Raw genomic sequence first — 16,115 nt, 5'->3', positions numbered from 1 at the left:
GGAAGGTGGAGAGAGTTGGCAGTAGGGAGGTGAATTCAGATACCACAATTTTACGTGAATTCTGTGATTCAGGTCACGGATTAAAATGGATAAAAAGGGTGAAGAGAAGAAATGTTCCTGTTCCTCTGCTCTGCTCAGCCCATCACATGTGTGACATGCAGATCCAAGCCCATGGCTCTCACCAACCGGCCAGCCCGAGTGCAGTACAAGACACTTTCTCAGATTCCTCCTGACACGCAGATATTGCCAAAAATATCATGTCCGACTTCACACAAAGCTCCACAGGCACAGAAATATTTATTATAAAACATTTGTCTGCATAGGAGGGTACTGGGCTCCAGGAGAGAGGGGTTTTTATGGTCCAGATTTCCCTGTCAAAGATTACGCCGTCTCACAAAATGTGTGCTGAGCCTCTTTGGCAAAGCCCTTTTCCCTTCATATTTGATGTTTGCTCAGTTTTGTTTGTTTGCTTGGTTTTATTGCTGTCAGTGTTATTTCTGGTGACTACATGACTCAGAGGGACTAGAAATAAAATTAGAGACTTTCACCTCTAGGTCAACAGTTTCATTCTGGCCCAGAATGCAGGGACCTATGTAAAATAACTCATTGATCTCACTCCAGTTCCCAGTTGGCAAGTGTGCATATCACAAACTCTATCATTAAAAAGGGCAATAAATTGTCATCCTTTGCAGCAGTCCCAGAAGTGAGCTCAGTGTTTGCATTGGCCTTGCTGCTGCATCACCCTCTCCAGGAGGGTGTGCGAGGAGCTGGGGGGTCCTGGAAGTTGGGTTTTCCTTTCCCCTTCCGTTTGGAAAGCAAAACGGGGGCTGGGTTTTGCAGCGCAGACTCCCAGATGAGTAAGACACCCTTCAGCCAGGTAATCAGATGTCATTTCATAACCATGCACTGCTTGCTAGGCAAGGCTTTCTTTTCCTAAGGATGTGACCTTGATCTGCATCATGTTTCTTCTCTCCCCACTAAACACCATTTGTGTTTCTCCCTAATCACAGGGGTTCCAAATAAATTGCCAAATTCATGGAGGAGAAAGCTGAAGAGACACAAAGAATTGGGCATCTCAGTCTTTAAAATTACCTGTTTGACCTGCTGCTCCCAGAGCCCAGCTCTGAGATAACAGCTCTCTCCCCACACTGAGATCAGAGCCTGGATCTCTTTCCTCAGATGAACCACAGACAAAAAATTGCATCACTGTGATCTATAGCAGTTACAAACACTCCTGCTCCTACAGAAAGACTTGGGGGGGAGCTATTATATTTCATTTTTGGCATTATTATTGATCCTAACAGGTGTTTTGAACTGAGGACCCCCATGGTTTACAGGAGTCTGCACAAACACTCAGTTTGAACTACAACAGAGACGTCACTGGTGCTCTCTAAGGAACTTTCCAACCTTTTTTGTACATCCCTGGGCACTTGCAATCCTCCATTCTCCAGCCCATCACGAGAGCAGGAGCACTTAGCCCTGGATCTCAGCAGCACAACTGGGTTAATTTAATTTATTTAATTTATTTCCCCCTCCCTCCCCATCCTGCCGGTTCACAGCCACTTTCCCCTCGTGTTTGTGCGTGGCTGTGACGCTGTGCAGGTGGGCTGAGCTCCCTGTGCCCCCGCTGGGTCTGGGATCGTTTGTCTCCCGTGATCCGGGCTGGCTGCAGCACACGACAGCACACAGTGACAGTAATTTGCACTGATCTGCCCCCACTGCTAGTCCTGCTGCTACAAATAGCAATTGATTATAACGCTGTAGTGTTATTGACTGTCACTATGAACACAAGCTTTATTTCAATTTTTTTAAGGTAACACGCCGCAGATTTACTTAGCGGACGCGGAGCGGTAACAGCAATAAAATAAATAAATAAATAAATAAAGAAGGAACAAAATCAAAACAATTTGAGGCGGGGAGGAGGCAGAGGCAGCATTGCATAAAACACAGGGAAAATTAATTACTGCTACCAGATGATGATGATACTGCTGATGAGCAGAAAAGCTGTAGAGGATGTGAAGGGATGGTGTTTCAGAGAAACAATGCCAATTTACATCACCTGAGGATCTTGCCTCGAGCATTCAGGTTGTGGAAATCTCTCAGATCTATCAGAATGTAGAGGGAAAAAAGTGAGCCTATAAAAATCATCGTGATTGTTGTTGTCAAAATCTGATTCTGCTGAGGCAGCAGAAGGCATTAATGCTGCACTGGATTTGCCCCTTCCTCCCCTCAGTTCAGGATACAGTTTTTGATCCAGGTTGTTAAAAGAGATCCTATTTCATACATCCCTACGTTCTCTCTCTGAATCTTATGTTCTTAGAGCATTAATCTGCAGGATTGTCCCTAGAGTCCATTTGAGATGGGCGCAGAAATTTAGTTCAGGTAATTATCCTTTCTTTTCAAGTGAATTAAGGAACCAGGAATTCCTGCTTATCTGACAGAAGTGTAGATTTCCTTCCTTAATTCTTGTCACCTGCGAGACAAGTCACACAGGTAAATCTCAAACTGTGCCTTTGTGCCCCATCTAAAGTGGATTTTGGATGTCTCTGCGGAGTAATGCTCCAAGGACATTATAGTTCAGAGAAAATGGTAATGTCTGTGTATAAAATGTGAATTACTTTAATAGGCTTTGGCAGCACAAGCCTCAACAAGACGATCCACCCCTGCTAATCTAGAGCATACGGGTTTTTTCTTTTTTTTTAAAAAAAGAAAAATAAAAAATCTGAATATAATTTCTCTAAGCTGCAATTTATAATGCTAACGTTTTACCCCCTCATTAAGGAGGGGAAGAAAGCTTCTAAGCCACTCTATTGAGCTGTTGGAAAACGTCTTACATTGAAATTCTGATTTAGAGATAGGCACAATCCATCTGCTTTGCATACCTTTGCCCTTTAAACCAGTATTTGTGATATAAAGAAGCACACAGCTTGCAGAGTAGCTGGTAAGTCTCCTACCCATGATTTTTTGATTTTTTTTTTTCCTGCATGTATTTGCAAAGTCAGATTTGTTTCCTTCCCTCCTTTAGGCAAGACAGCTTATGTAGCCTCAAAAAAACTATCTTTGTGTGGAATCACTGGTGTGGTGGTGATGATGATGTTGCTTATACCAGCACTGAATATGGAATATTTATCCTTTTTTGTATTTTACGTTCCACTTATCCATTTTATATACCTTTATTTAAGACAAAATGCCTAAAGGTTGTCTGTTCTATTGAAAAAATGAGAGAGTAGGAATGGCTGCACCTTAGATGGTTCAAAAATCCTGCTTTTGCTGACTTTTATGGGGTTTTGTTACCATTTTTTTATGATTTGCCTTTTACTTTGCAATGCTTTGATTAAGATGAAGCAGTGATTTTGTGGTATGTGGTAGTGAACACAAAATCCCCTCTTCATTCCTTGAATGCCTATTTCTGCCTGTGGCCCATGGGGCTCCTACATGAGCAGATCACAGGATCCTGAAGAAGATGTCGTGGCTCCCATCCTAAACTGGGGAGCAAATCTTGATGCAGTTGTAAGCCAGCCAAGACCATAAAAAATGTCATGCCTCTAAAAGAATTACTTCTTGTGACTGTAATACAGTGAAAATGGGAGGAGGGGGGAAGAAAAGCTGCATTTGAGGGGTTTTCCTTATGTATGCATTTCAAACAGAGGGATCTTTTTTAAGAAGGAAATTACAGGTATCACTTGTTTTACGACTCTTCCACAGCTCAAATTAAAGCTTAAGCAGCTATGTATTTATCAATTAGCATTATTTCTCTATCCCTGTCTGACTCTCTGTATTGTTGTAACTCCATCAAATAGTCATTTGCTTTTTTTATGGTAATAATCCCTTCAGATTCACTCCTTTCATCTGGATCCCTGTATGTTATTTGTTGTTCTGCTAAATCCCTATTACAGAGGCCTAGGAGTTCCAACGGCCTGATGAATAATTAGAAATGTTTTATCCCTAAGCTTCAAAAGGGTGCTAGAAATAATTATAAGCAAACATTTTATGTAGCTTTCTGTATCAATCCTAGCCCAGCTTTATGTTATTTGTGCTCCAGATAGGAGGGAGAGAGGGAGATCCTGGATTCCAGCTCCCGCAGCCTAAAGGGGACACGCGCTGACGTTGATGGAGATTTTGGCTTCCCTCTCCCCTCTGCTCCCTCTCTCCTGTGCCCACCACATCCTAAGCACCTCGTGGCACCTCTGATTTTATAGGAGTGTGGTTAATTAACAAACATAATTAGTTATTTTATCAGCTAATTCCCCCTACTCTCTTAGTGGCAACATGACCCATGGACCCGCGCCGTGCACAAATAACACCGCGTCAAACCGGACAAGAAAGCTCGAGTTTTGCAAAGTGAAATTCGGTTATTTAGTCCAGACTAGATGTGTCAGTGCAGCCTCATTCCCTAGCAAATTCTGGGAGCCATAGCAGCTCTAGCTGTCCTTCAGCAGACCAGACTCACGCCACAAAGTTTTTTACACAGAAGGCAAGGAGAGAGAGCTGCATCTCGAAAGCCTACAAAACTAATTGGAACCCACCCAATGTCATTACATTTGACAGCATTTTGAGAAATACCCAATCACTTTGTCATCAATTTTCAATTTTGTCAAGGGAAAGTAGCTTTTCATTGGCAAACAACCTGCTGTCCCCACAGTATTTGTGAAAGTGTCCTGGCAGAGAGTAGTGTCATCTCCAAGAACATTTTTCAGGCTCACTTTCTCTATAAAACTTTTATTGAGGAGTTTTTTTAAAAAATCCTTGAAAATTGTGTTAAGATGAAGGGTTTTCATCCTGAAGATACCAAACCCAGTTATGGCCCAGTATAACAAAGGACAAAAATACATGATTAACTTTAAACTTGTCAGCGGTCCTTCTAGGTTTCCACTAAAACCAGCACAAGTTTTGGTGATAAGGAATTTTATCTGTTCACTTCAAAGACACTGTGAGAGTTTAATGTTGAAAAAGAATGAATTGACATTAAAAAAGGGAGAAAATAATTTGTATTTACCAATCCATATGATGAGGATTCATGTGTGAAAAGCAAAGAAAAGTGTGCGCAGGGGTAGCATAGTGATACCTTTCTACCAATCTGCTGCTCCTTTTGTCTCTTTCCCTCTGAGGTAAATTAATTCATCCTTGCTCTTACTTTTCCAGAACAAAAGACAGTCTGATTCTGGGCCTGATATGCTGGAGATCCATATTTTTAATCTGTTTCTGTCTTTTTATCCATTTGTTGCTTTTAAGACTAGATCCCTAATTTTGCCATTTCCCCACCTGCCCATTGTGAAGCTGCTGTGTGAAGAAATGTGTGAGAAGAAAACCAGAGGGGGTTTTAGTGTGTACAGCACATGGACTCTGTAAGAACTGGTGGAAGCATTTTGACTGGCACAGCAGAGAAGAGCAGGGAGTTTACCAAAAACCATTTATCTCAGCTGGTGGACTCTCTCTAGCCCAGGGACAGCACTACAGGATGTCTCTGGGAGTAGTGAGGGAATTCCACACAGGAAAACCTTCCTTTGATGGGCCCTCTGGCAACCCTAACAGCCACTGGGAGATCTGAAAATCCATGGTTGCCCCATTCCTGGAAGTGTCCAAGGCCAGGTTGGATGGGTTTGGAGCCACCTGGTCCAGCAGAATGTTTCCCTTGTCCCTGCCCATGGCAGGAGATGGAACAAGATGGTCCTTGAGGTGTCTTCCAGTGTTGCATTTTTGCTCATGGTGGGAAATTGTGACACTTCTTGGTGGTCTCTTTCTCACCTCTGGAGGCAAAATTCAGACTAAAGTTGCAATGAATTATCTCAAACCCTTTCTTCCACTGCACAGGCAACAGGAAATGGTGTGGAATACTGAAAAAATGCTGTAAGAACCCAAAGGCTCTTTAAAATCAGAGACTGTAGAATCTACAGTTTTTCAGTTTGGAGTCGACTCCTCTCTGACTTAGCCCCTCCTAAAATAACTTAAAAAAAAAAAATGTTTGGAAATATTGCAAACCCACCAAAGACTATTTTATGCACATCAAAAAGCTTACTTGGTTTTTGGAATTAATATGCAAATCGTGTGTGCTCCCAACTTTCATCACTGCTTAAATACTGTACAAGCATCGTAAATAACCTGCCTATTCAAGTTTTATCTTGTCCACTTTACATTGCCCTGCTCTTGTACAGGAAATGGATTGTATTTAATATTGATGGCTCTGTATGTGTCATTTAATCGTCCCTATTGATTGGATTTCATCAGAGTGGGGGGCTTGGACAGAAGCTTTGATTATACTGTAAGGAGTCTTTGCAGTTTTCTGTTACTCAACACCATATCAATGCACCTTCTGGTGTGATATCACTTTCACGATCAATACCTGGAAAGAAAATAAAAAAGAGGCCTCCAGGAAAGGAAAAGGGAAAGAAAAAAAAAACCCCTGAATCAGCCTCTAATTCCCTTTCTGCACATAGATTAAACCTCTGCGACTCAAAGACCATTTATTGTGTGGTTTTGCATAAGAAAGGGGGGAAAGAGAAAACCTGAAAGAGTCTCCATGGGTTGTTTGTTTAATTTCTACATAATTTTTTATTTATGAGCGTCAACTCTTCCCTTCAGTGTCCCTGACTGATGTTTGGTGGTGTGTAATTTTTAACAGTTACATGTCATGTCTCAGTTAACCGTTTCTCTTGATATAATAATAGTGCCATAAACGTGTTATTTGATCAAATGGATGCTTAGGGGACATTTTGCTTTTCAATATTCTTTCTGCTGAGACTGGACCATCTTGGAGCTTTCAAAAAACATCCTTTAAACTGACACTGTCCCACGGTGGCTCGACCTCATCCTCACTCCAGAGCCACTCTGGTTTGTGCTCCTCCATCCCAGATTCCCGACACCGACCGTAGGAACCAGGCAGCAGGAAACAATAATTCCCTGGGGAATATTAATAGGCAGCAGATGGGTATTTCATGGTGCTGGTGAGAGGGTTTCCCCATCTGGGCATCCTCAGCTGAGATGCAGGCGCTGACGTGCTCGTAAATCCAGCTGCTGGGTGCATGACAAGGAACATCGCTCAGAGTTGTACCAGAGCAGGGAGAACACGCTCAGCTCCTCCAGAGCTGTTTGTGCTCTGCTTCTCCTCATCCACTGTCCTGAGATGAAAGGGGGTTTATGGGCTATTTATGAGCTTGTTGTCTTTCCCACTCTGGTGACCCTTTAACTGAGGTATAGCTAATATTTAAGAATAATGACATGTTAATTGATTCTTAAAGGAAAGTGGATTTAAAACTTTGTTTTTTGGAGTACTGAGGTTGTCACCAATAAAGTCTCTATGGATATGGATGTGTGGTGCTCTGGGAGAATGGAAGAACACAGGTTGACCCTTAACATAGAGAATTGTCTAGAGGAAAAATGAGTTAATCTTAGTCCAGATTGCAGTGACAATTTAAAACATCTGACACAGACCTTGACTAAGTTTTCTTGGTCCTTCCAGATGAGTAACCAATGGTTTCTTAGGAATAACTGCTTTTTAACATGTATATTTCAGGAGAGATCATTTCTGTCGACACAGGGCTAACTCTAAGTCTGCATAGAATTACTTGTTCATTGACTCCTTAAAATGGAGTGAATGGATTTGTGCTCAACAGGAAGAATTGCGACAAACACGAAAAATAAGTGCCTTGTGTGCATGGCATTCATCAGAGAGGGTTCTAAAGCCAGGTGTGGCTCTTTCTGCTGACAGACACCCCCAAATCCACCCAGCAAAGACACCAGCACAGAAACCAGTGGGAGACCCACCAGACAATCCACGTTTCTTTGCTCCATCAAACACTCTCGGGGTGTTTATTTGAGTTTAATAAATAAGAAAAGGCAGAGACTGTCGGGGACAGACTGCGTTCCCTTACCTGGAGCGGCGTGGAAGGCTTTGGGCTGGTGGCACTGTCCTGTGTGCCAGGGGACAGCCAGCAGCACGCCAGTGGGACAGTCTGAGCCTCAGCGAGGAGCAGAGAGCCGGAGAAGGCTGCCTGAAGTGACAGGTATTTACCCAAAAGGGTACAGACGGATGCCAGCATCTGAGCTGCTAGACTTGAAGGCTCCTCAGTCTAAAAAACAAAAGTATGGTGTTAGGAAAGTGCAGTGCCTGAACAGATGTAACTTACTCATAAAAAGAAGCGCCTGTAGGCTTCCTACCAAAGCCAGAAGTGACTTCTAGCCCTGAAAAGACCTCCACTGAGACAACTGGGATTTTGAAATGTATTTTCTCTGCCTCTCTGTTGTTGCATTTCTCGATTTGAGTAGTTGCATTAATATATTTCTAGCAAAACTTGTAGCGAAACAGCAGTCTTATTCCCAAATATTAATGGAACCTTAATTTTCTTGTTTACATATAGATATTTGCAAGAAAAAATGGTTGAACAGCTACACCAAATAGGGAATGGGATTGTTTTGTGTTTTTCTGGCCAGCCCCATCACTGAATTTTGTCAGTGAGCTTTCTTGGTAACAAAATCCAATAATCCTTGTCCCTTGTCGTGTGTCCTCCAAATATGTGCTTGATCACCTTCATTGTTAAGAAAACAGGTAAAAACTCATCAAAATGGCAAAACTAAAACTGAATGTCTCGATATGAAAATGGAAAAATAGAAATACATTCCTGAATTAGAGCTATATTTATTTAAACCTGTTCTTAATATTGGAATTATGCTGATAAAATAGCCATTGTATCAAAAATACCCAAATAACTTTGAGTCAGTAGGTAACAATAGTTTACTTTATGATGCTCAGTATAGGGTACTTATGTAACTTAGCTTTTCAAAGTTAATTTAATTGTAATGACAGTTAGAGACCCCACCCAAAATTAACTATTAACCAATTAGACTGCTGCATCTCATTGGGCATGATGCTGTCAGGAGAGAGCCATGACCATCAGGGACATAGGGAAAGCATAGGGAAAGTGGAAACAGATTTATTAGAAATAATTAATTTGGCAATTTTAGGCAATAACTTCAGAACTTTATTTAATGATACTTGGAGGTAGTAGAAAGTACTGAAATATTTACGAAAGAAGAGCTTTGAGTTGCATAATCTTGTGTTTTCTCCTGGATCATCTGTCTCCTGCTGGACACCCACTGCAGCTGATGCACATTCTCATGCTGAATTTTGCAGATTCCTCTCCTGTAGGGATGGAATCCTGTAGGGATGCTGAGACCACAAGCCCCCCAGTGATTACCAGATGGAAATGATGCTCAGTCAGAACCAACCTGTGCCACATTCAGGTTGGTGACCTAAAGGTGAAAAGCTTTGATTCCCATTAATAACACTTTGAGCCACTCTGACCTCCAGGATGTGATTAAAAGCCCATTAAATTCCCTCAGTAGCTTTGGCTCATATTGTTTGCATTTTGCATTATTGTTGTGTATTGTTTGATCACCTAATTTTCTGATTTGATTAATTTAGGACGCGAGCGTTTTTCTGTTTCGCGATCGAGAATTCACCGCGCTAAGATCTCTCTCCACATAGGAAATATCTTTTTGTTTCACTTTGTATTTCTCAGGGGGCTGAACGAACTGCTTTTGCTTTGTCTCATCGCTCGGAATAACAAATGTCAAAGCTTGGGACCTGGTAATTTGGCAATTTTAGACAATCGCCTCATAACCACGTCTTAGCACACCTTTGAAGCGGTGCAAGTTCAAAGGCTCCGCCAAGACGAGCGTTGCTTTGCCTGTTGCTATGAGTCATTTGAAGTAATTGGTCCTGTCTGATGAATGTTTTGAACTGAGGAAGTAGTGCTTTATTACCACAATCAGATACAGGTTTTTTAGCTGAGGAAGTGGTGTTTTCCTCGCAGATGTAGATGTCTGCTTGATAAGGCAGAAAACAGACAGATGTGCCTCTCTGCACTGGGGGAGAGGTGTGGAGAAAGAGCAAACATAAGAGCTGAGAAAATTCCATGAAGCTACATGAGAGGGGATTTGGAAGCCTTCCCAGTAAGAAAAATTCTCAAAAGCAAGGAAACTTGCCTTTTAGAGACATAAATACTTAAAGTTTTATATATCAAACAACTGTGCCTATCATCGGGTTTTCAAGTGCTTAGACTGGACAAAAAAATCAGATTAAGCATTCTGAAGGTACTTTAAACAATGTCACCTAATTTTAGGCTCGACATCAGGAGTCTGATATTCCATTTCCCATAAACATATGCACTCTAACAATGTTAAAAGTTGAGGGATTTTAAAATTCAATATTATAAGGTATCATTGCATGTTAAGGTGGTTTTCGGAATAATACGATATAAGATTAAAGCCCAGGATTTATGTTCTCTCTTATCAGTGACTAATGCCTGATGTACTGTGAGGAAGTACCTCTCTCTTGTAAATATTTTGCTAAAATTAGAAAGAGAAAAGCCCTGCCAGAACCACATCTATGCTTTTGGACGTGCACGAGAGCATCCCGCAGAGCTGGATGGAGTCTCTGCTCCCCGACAGAGAAGTGTTGAGTTGTGACCCCAGCCTGGGGCTCGCCAGCTCCTGCAGGCAGAAACCTCGTGCTCACATGTGCTGAGCTCAGTCCATCCATGTGTGCCACAGACTGGAGTGGGAGAGCGCTTTTTGGCACTAGGAGGGTTTTCCTTTCTCAATCCCCTTTTGAATTGCTCCCACTGGCTGAGGTGGACCTGTGTTGTGCCATATCCAGTGGGCTCTTCAGTGCTGGTCTCCACTCAAGACTAATGGTGGTTGTGCACATTTTTCACCGAGAAAGACCTTTTTCTTTTCCCCAGGCAGAGAAATCTTGAGGAGGGATCTCTGCTCCCATTGCTGCATTGCAGAGGCCAGAGAAACACAGGAAAGCTCTGAATGGGAATAGAGAATATCCACTTCATTGTGTGAGTGGTGTCCAGAGCAGATTAAGGAAAGAAAGACTCATATTTCAAAGGCAAGGAAGACCTTGGATGTGCTGGTGTATGCTTTGGAGCACAGCAAGAGTGGTACACTCAGGTGTTTTGCAGCACCATTTTTTTTCCTCTTGCAGGTGGTGACAGAGCACAGAAGTGGCTCGAGTCCAGCCAGTTTCAATAGATCAACGCCTTTTATCAGTTTTACGATATCACATTTACTTAAATAACATGGGTCAAAGTGAATGTCTGCTAGGAAGGGCTGGGCTGCTGCTCAGCTGACAAACGAGCTGCCCAGCGTGCTCCATCTCCTCTGTACCCCTGTGTATTCACCTGCACCTCCACCTCAGCCATCGTTTTTCTCTTTCCCATCTGGGTTCTGGTTGCTTTGGCCAAGTCACACCTTCACAAATCAAAGGTTGCATGTGCAAACTTTCCTGATGAGAGAGGCAAGAAGTTTTGCAGCAGGGAAAATTAATATAGGTGGACACAAGTTTGGAAGGAGAACTCAAGACCTGGGCTGACCCTCATGTCCACTGCAGTCACTGCAAAGTCATATTTTTACTTTTTAAGAACTTTGGCCGGAGCTCTGGGTTTAGTTTTCATCCTGGTGAGTGTAACAGGCTCTTAGCTCATCCTGCATTTTGCCCACACAAATATTCAGATATAAATATTTGAAGATCTTTCCTCCTTTAAATTAATTTTCAGTTTTGTAGTAGATCAATGGTAAGGGAACAAAATGATCATAGAAGAGATTGTGGAGAGATGGGCACTGATAGCTTTGAAGACGTCTCCAGTGTTTTTTGACTGTTGGAAACATCACATTTCTATTTAATCTAATGAAACGGGGTCTGATCTCATCCCCCATTTGTGCCCATCACAAAGCTGTCACACATTTTGATACAATAAGAATATTCTTATAATCAGTGAAGTTGCCAAACCAAATTATGGAGATGGTGGGTTTACCCATCCTCCTGCCCTCTCTGAGAGCTGCCATACACAAGCACAAAAACCTTCTTGCTCTGCCTCCTTCTTTATATGCTTTATGTATTGTAAACATAATTAATATTTATTAATAGATTTTATTCTATTTGTTTTTCTTTTTTAAATTTGTCTTTTAATTTTTAAGTACTTTAGCTCAGTAATGTTTTTATTTTCCCCACAGAAATGGGTAATTCCATTTTTTATCTAGAAGAACACCATGAACAGGTTAAAGGGGCAGAAGTGCAGCAGTTTGGCCAAGCTATTCCAGAAGTTCCAGTTACAGTTTACCCACATTTCTCATTGCAACATCCTATGAAAAGGAAAACCCCACCCATAACTTAAAAAATAAGTTAGTGAATTTAAAAAAAACCTCACCACATTTGGCCTCTGCCAGCCCCAACGAACAATGAAAATTCCATTTTTTAATATTTTTAAAAAATGGAATTTCACCTTTCCTACAGAATGAAGTCAACATCCAGATGTGGGCACAGGATCCACCAGCACTCCCCTGAGCCAGCAGGGATCCTTGTATTATAAAAATAGAATCACATTTTGGGCTCGAGTCCATTACACAGCAGCAGTTCCTGTTGAGAGCATCACCGGGCATCCAGCTCAGTGATTTCAAAAGAAAAAAGCCTCAGTGGCTTCACTGATTAATGGAAAGGCCTGGATATACTGGTGGATCTGGAAAGCATCTCATAGTCTTTGACAGACAAGATGTTTCTTATTCTGATGGGATTTGATCATTGTTTATGAAATTATGTGAGTGACATAGCATCACTGTTATTTTTATCCTGGCATTACAGCTGGTCTAATAATTTGGATAATAAAGTTACTTATTTTGGCAATAAATCATCATATGTACCCAGAGTTCTTATCAACATTTTCATTTATTAATATTCCCTGTCAGAATTCTTATCAATATTTTTCCACATTTGTTTTTCTTTTAGAAATCCTCTGATTTAAACTTGTATTAAACTTGTATTAATGCAAACCAGTTGATTTATTTAAAATGCTGACATCATTTTACTCCAGTCTGTAGAAGTTTACACTTTTCCTGAATTAAAGTGTCCACACTGACTTCAAAAAGAATATTTCTAGTTTATCAAGTGCCTGTTTAAAATACATATTTTTTTATTATACACCAAATTTTCATTTCCATCTCTGTATGCACTTACACCTGTGTTTGAACCTGTGTGAGCATATTTTTATTCTTCATTTTCCCGCGTGGTTTCTGCCTATTTGTCCTTTCCATTTCCACAGGAGAATCACAGAATCATTAAAGTTGGGAAAGGCTCCCAAACTCATCAAGCCCAGCTTTCTGAAGACAATTGAGGGAAATATTTACAGTAGCTTTATTATTAAAAACGTTGCTTAAGAAAAACATAAAAACAGAATTAAAAATAACTGAAAATTATAACAACTTGTAATAACCTATCTCAAAATTTCTGAAAAACAGAAATACCTCAAGACAGTACAATCTCTCTGATAGTTGGATGAGTGAGTAACACATTTTTACTGGGAAGGGAGAATGAAAGTGCATCCTGAAGGAACAAGAGGTGGGATAAAACCACCACAGCTTAACCATAAGTCAAGACCAGCCACCTACTTCCAGTAGTAACTCAGATTTCGAGTAAAGCTGAGGACACTCACGAAATAATGAAAATTTTCCTCCTGAAACAATGATCAGCAGAGGAAAATGAAGACATTCTGTTGGTGAGCAGACCATTGCAGGCTGAACACGATCGATTCTACGTGGAGAGTTAATAATTTATCATTAAGGAACAAACGGAGAAAGAATTTATGCTGTCAGTTCATTCAGTGGGCATAAAAGAAGATATTTATTTGGTCCTGTTTTTGCAACAATAAAATTTGGATTAATTTCCAACAGCAGTTCAATGGAGATGTCTGCTCCATAAAGGGAGGGAAGGCAAAGAGGGAACCGTGGGCAAATATAATTGTCTTGAAAGCTGTGGTTTAACAGAAACAAGCCTGGAAAAGCTTCCTTGAGCCACTGAGTTAAGCCCAGCCCCTCCTTCTCTCACTGTATAAAATTCTCACCAGAGCTCTCTCTGAAAGAACTGCAGGTAAATAGAAATCTTCAGCTGAAATACAGCAGAAGTTCTACAGACCCCAGCATGTTCACATCTGTCACAGCCACTTTACATTAAGACTTTCAGAAACTTGTGTTACAGCTCAGCCATCAGACTGGATTTTCCTATCACCTCGAACACCTAAAAAGATTTTGGATTTGGAGGCATATATATATATATATATATATATATATATATATTTTTTTTTTTTTTTATTTTTTTTTTTTTAAATCATAAAGCAATTTAAGTTCTGTTGGTTGAGCCCTGATCGGGCTCATATTTAAGCATGTGCTAAACTTCACTCGTATAAACAACCCCAGAATTGACAGCAGGGCTTCAAAATGCCATTTTGTTCCCCTGAATATTGAAAAAAAATGTGGCTGGTTTAAAAATATCCATCAGCCTAACCAGCACAGCACAATGCAAAGTGTGTCAGTCCACTGACAGAGAGGAAAAATAGACGGGGAGCATTGCTCTGAGCGAGCCGGGATGACAATCAGAAGGAATAATGTCATTCCAGGTGTGGGGATATTTGTGTCTGCTCCTGGTGACGATGGCTGTGGCACCCAGCTCATCCTCAGTGCTGTGGCAGCAGGGGATGGAGCTGGAATGCAGGAAACGACTCCCTGTGATACCCACAGGTAAAAATTATGAAAACATATTCAGCGGTTGCAGCTCCTTCAGTCTATCGGCTACATAAAAGGCATTTATGAAAGAAGCCTAAATACATATTTAACCAATTGACCAGAATGGCACTGAAGGAGTTTTAACATATTTTGAAAAATTGCCTAAATACATATTTACCCAATAGACTGGAACAGCTGCTTCAGAGTCTCTCTGGTCTCTTGGGTCTGTAATACGTGTTTTTAAAAACTGCCTGGCTATATATTTACCCAATAGACCAGAACAGCTATTAAGTAAATAATGCACATTATATAACTCTCAATGTTCTTTTTTTTTTTTTCATCCCTTTTAAAAATAATAGAATAAAACAAATTTTAGAAGATAAAATTTTAAATGTAAGGTATTTATTAAGGTTGGGAAAGGTCTGGAGTCTGAGGTTGTTGTATGTGTGTCACATTGTAGAAGATATCTCAGATCACCAGAGTGCTTTTGTGTGTGTGTTTAAAGTACAGGGCACTGTCAAGTATATCAGAGCCTGGGGTGCTTAATATAGAAGATAGAACAGCAGTTGGGAGTTGGAAAGGTCTGGCAGAAGAGAGGGGAGGAAAAAGAAGGGAAGATATGAATCATAAATTCCCAGGAAGGATGGGTAAATCAAGCAGCTGATTTTGAGAAAGCCTAAAGATAGTACATGAAACACTGCAAAAAGAAAAAAAAAAAAAAAGAAAAAGAGGCAGGGGGTGGGCATCATGGCATCTGAGACCTGCATATCAATACCTTAATATACTCCTCAGAAGGACAAACCGTGCTCTGCCTTCCAAACTTGCCTTAAAAGAAAATCAGTCCTGATTGTTGAACTATCAAGGATTGACCTTTTCTTAGAATGATACAGCTACCAGGATAATGTCTCCTTAAATCTTTATACATTTTTAAACCATTAAATTAATTACAATTTATAATGTGTTCTAATTGGGATTCTTTTCCTCCTTTTGAAATAAAATATTTCAAATCTGAAATCACGCTCATGGAGACATTGATTTCTTTTTGATCTGAGCACATTTCAGACTGTTTTGAAATAGTGAATCTGTGTTGCTTTTGGTGTCTGTCCTGCAACATAGTGAAGGAAAAGCTGTCTTCAAAAATAATGCTGTCACTTCTGCATTTACTCTTTTTTTTTTTTCTTTTTTTTTTTTTTTTTTTTTTTTTTTTTTTTTTTTTTTTTTTTTTTTAATTAGGAGACTCTCCGTGGCTGAAAAATCAAGGAAGGCTTCTCAGACTTTGCACAAGAACTTCAGGCTGGCAAAAGATGAAGAATATTCAGGAAGTGATGGGAAGTGGTGAATGAAAATTTTACTACAGCCAGATTTTTTTTCCATAGAAAAAAGTTTCTATTTCCTGGCCAGGCCTTGTTTTACAGTGAAATTTCTTTGTCATCCTGTTTATCTGGTTGGTCAGCAGACACAAATGTGTTGGCACGGGGCAAAACACAGCCTGTGGCAGGTGGAGGAGGTCCTGCAATAATTTAGATTAATGTTCTTCCTGGGATTGTCCCTCCAGGTGA

The 16,115-nt window shown here is 40.6% G+C and overlaps 1 long non-coding RNA gene across 1 annotated transcript in view; it reads right to left on the bottom strand.

Annotated features, from left to right (window-relative positions):
• The window catches only part of LOC132075779 (uncharacterized), a 295,266-nt gene extending 279,483 nt beyond the window's left edge, over positions 1 to 15,783 (bottom strand). Inside the window, exon 1 of the long non-coding RNA XR_009418824.1 lies at positions 15,709 to 15,783. This is a non-coding gene — a long non-coding RNA (uncharacterized LOC132075779). The remainder of the gene's footprint in view (positions 1 to 15,708) is intronic.
• Positions 15,784 to 16,115: the final 332 nt, after the last annotated feature.

The sequence above is a fragment of the Ammospiza nelsoni genome, chromosome 7, assembly GCF_027579445.1.
Source record: "Ammospiza nelsoni isolate bAmmNel1 chromosome 7, bAmmNel1.pri, whole genome shotgun sequence".
NCBI classification, from domain to species: Eukaryota; Metazoa; Chordata; class Aves; order Passeriformes; family Passerellidae; genus Ammospiza; species Ammospiza nelsoni.
The sequence above is the reverse complement of the archived record's forward strand: the minus strand, read 5'-3'. Positions and strand labels throughout refer to the sequence as shown.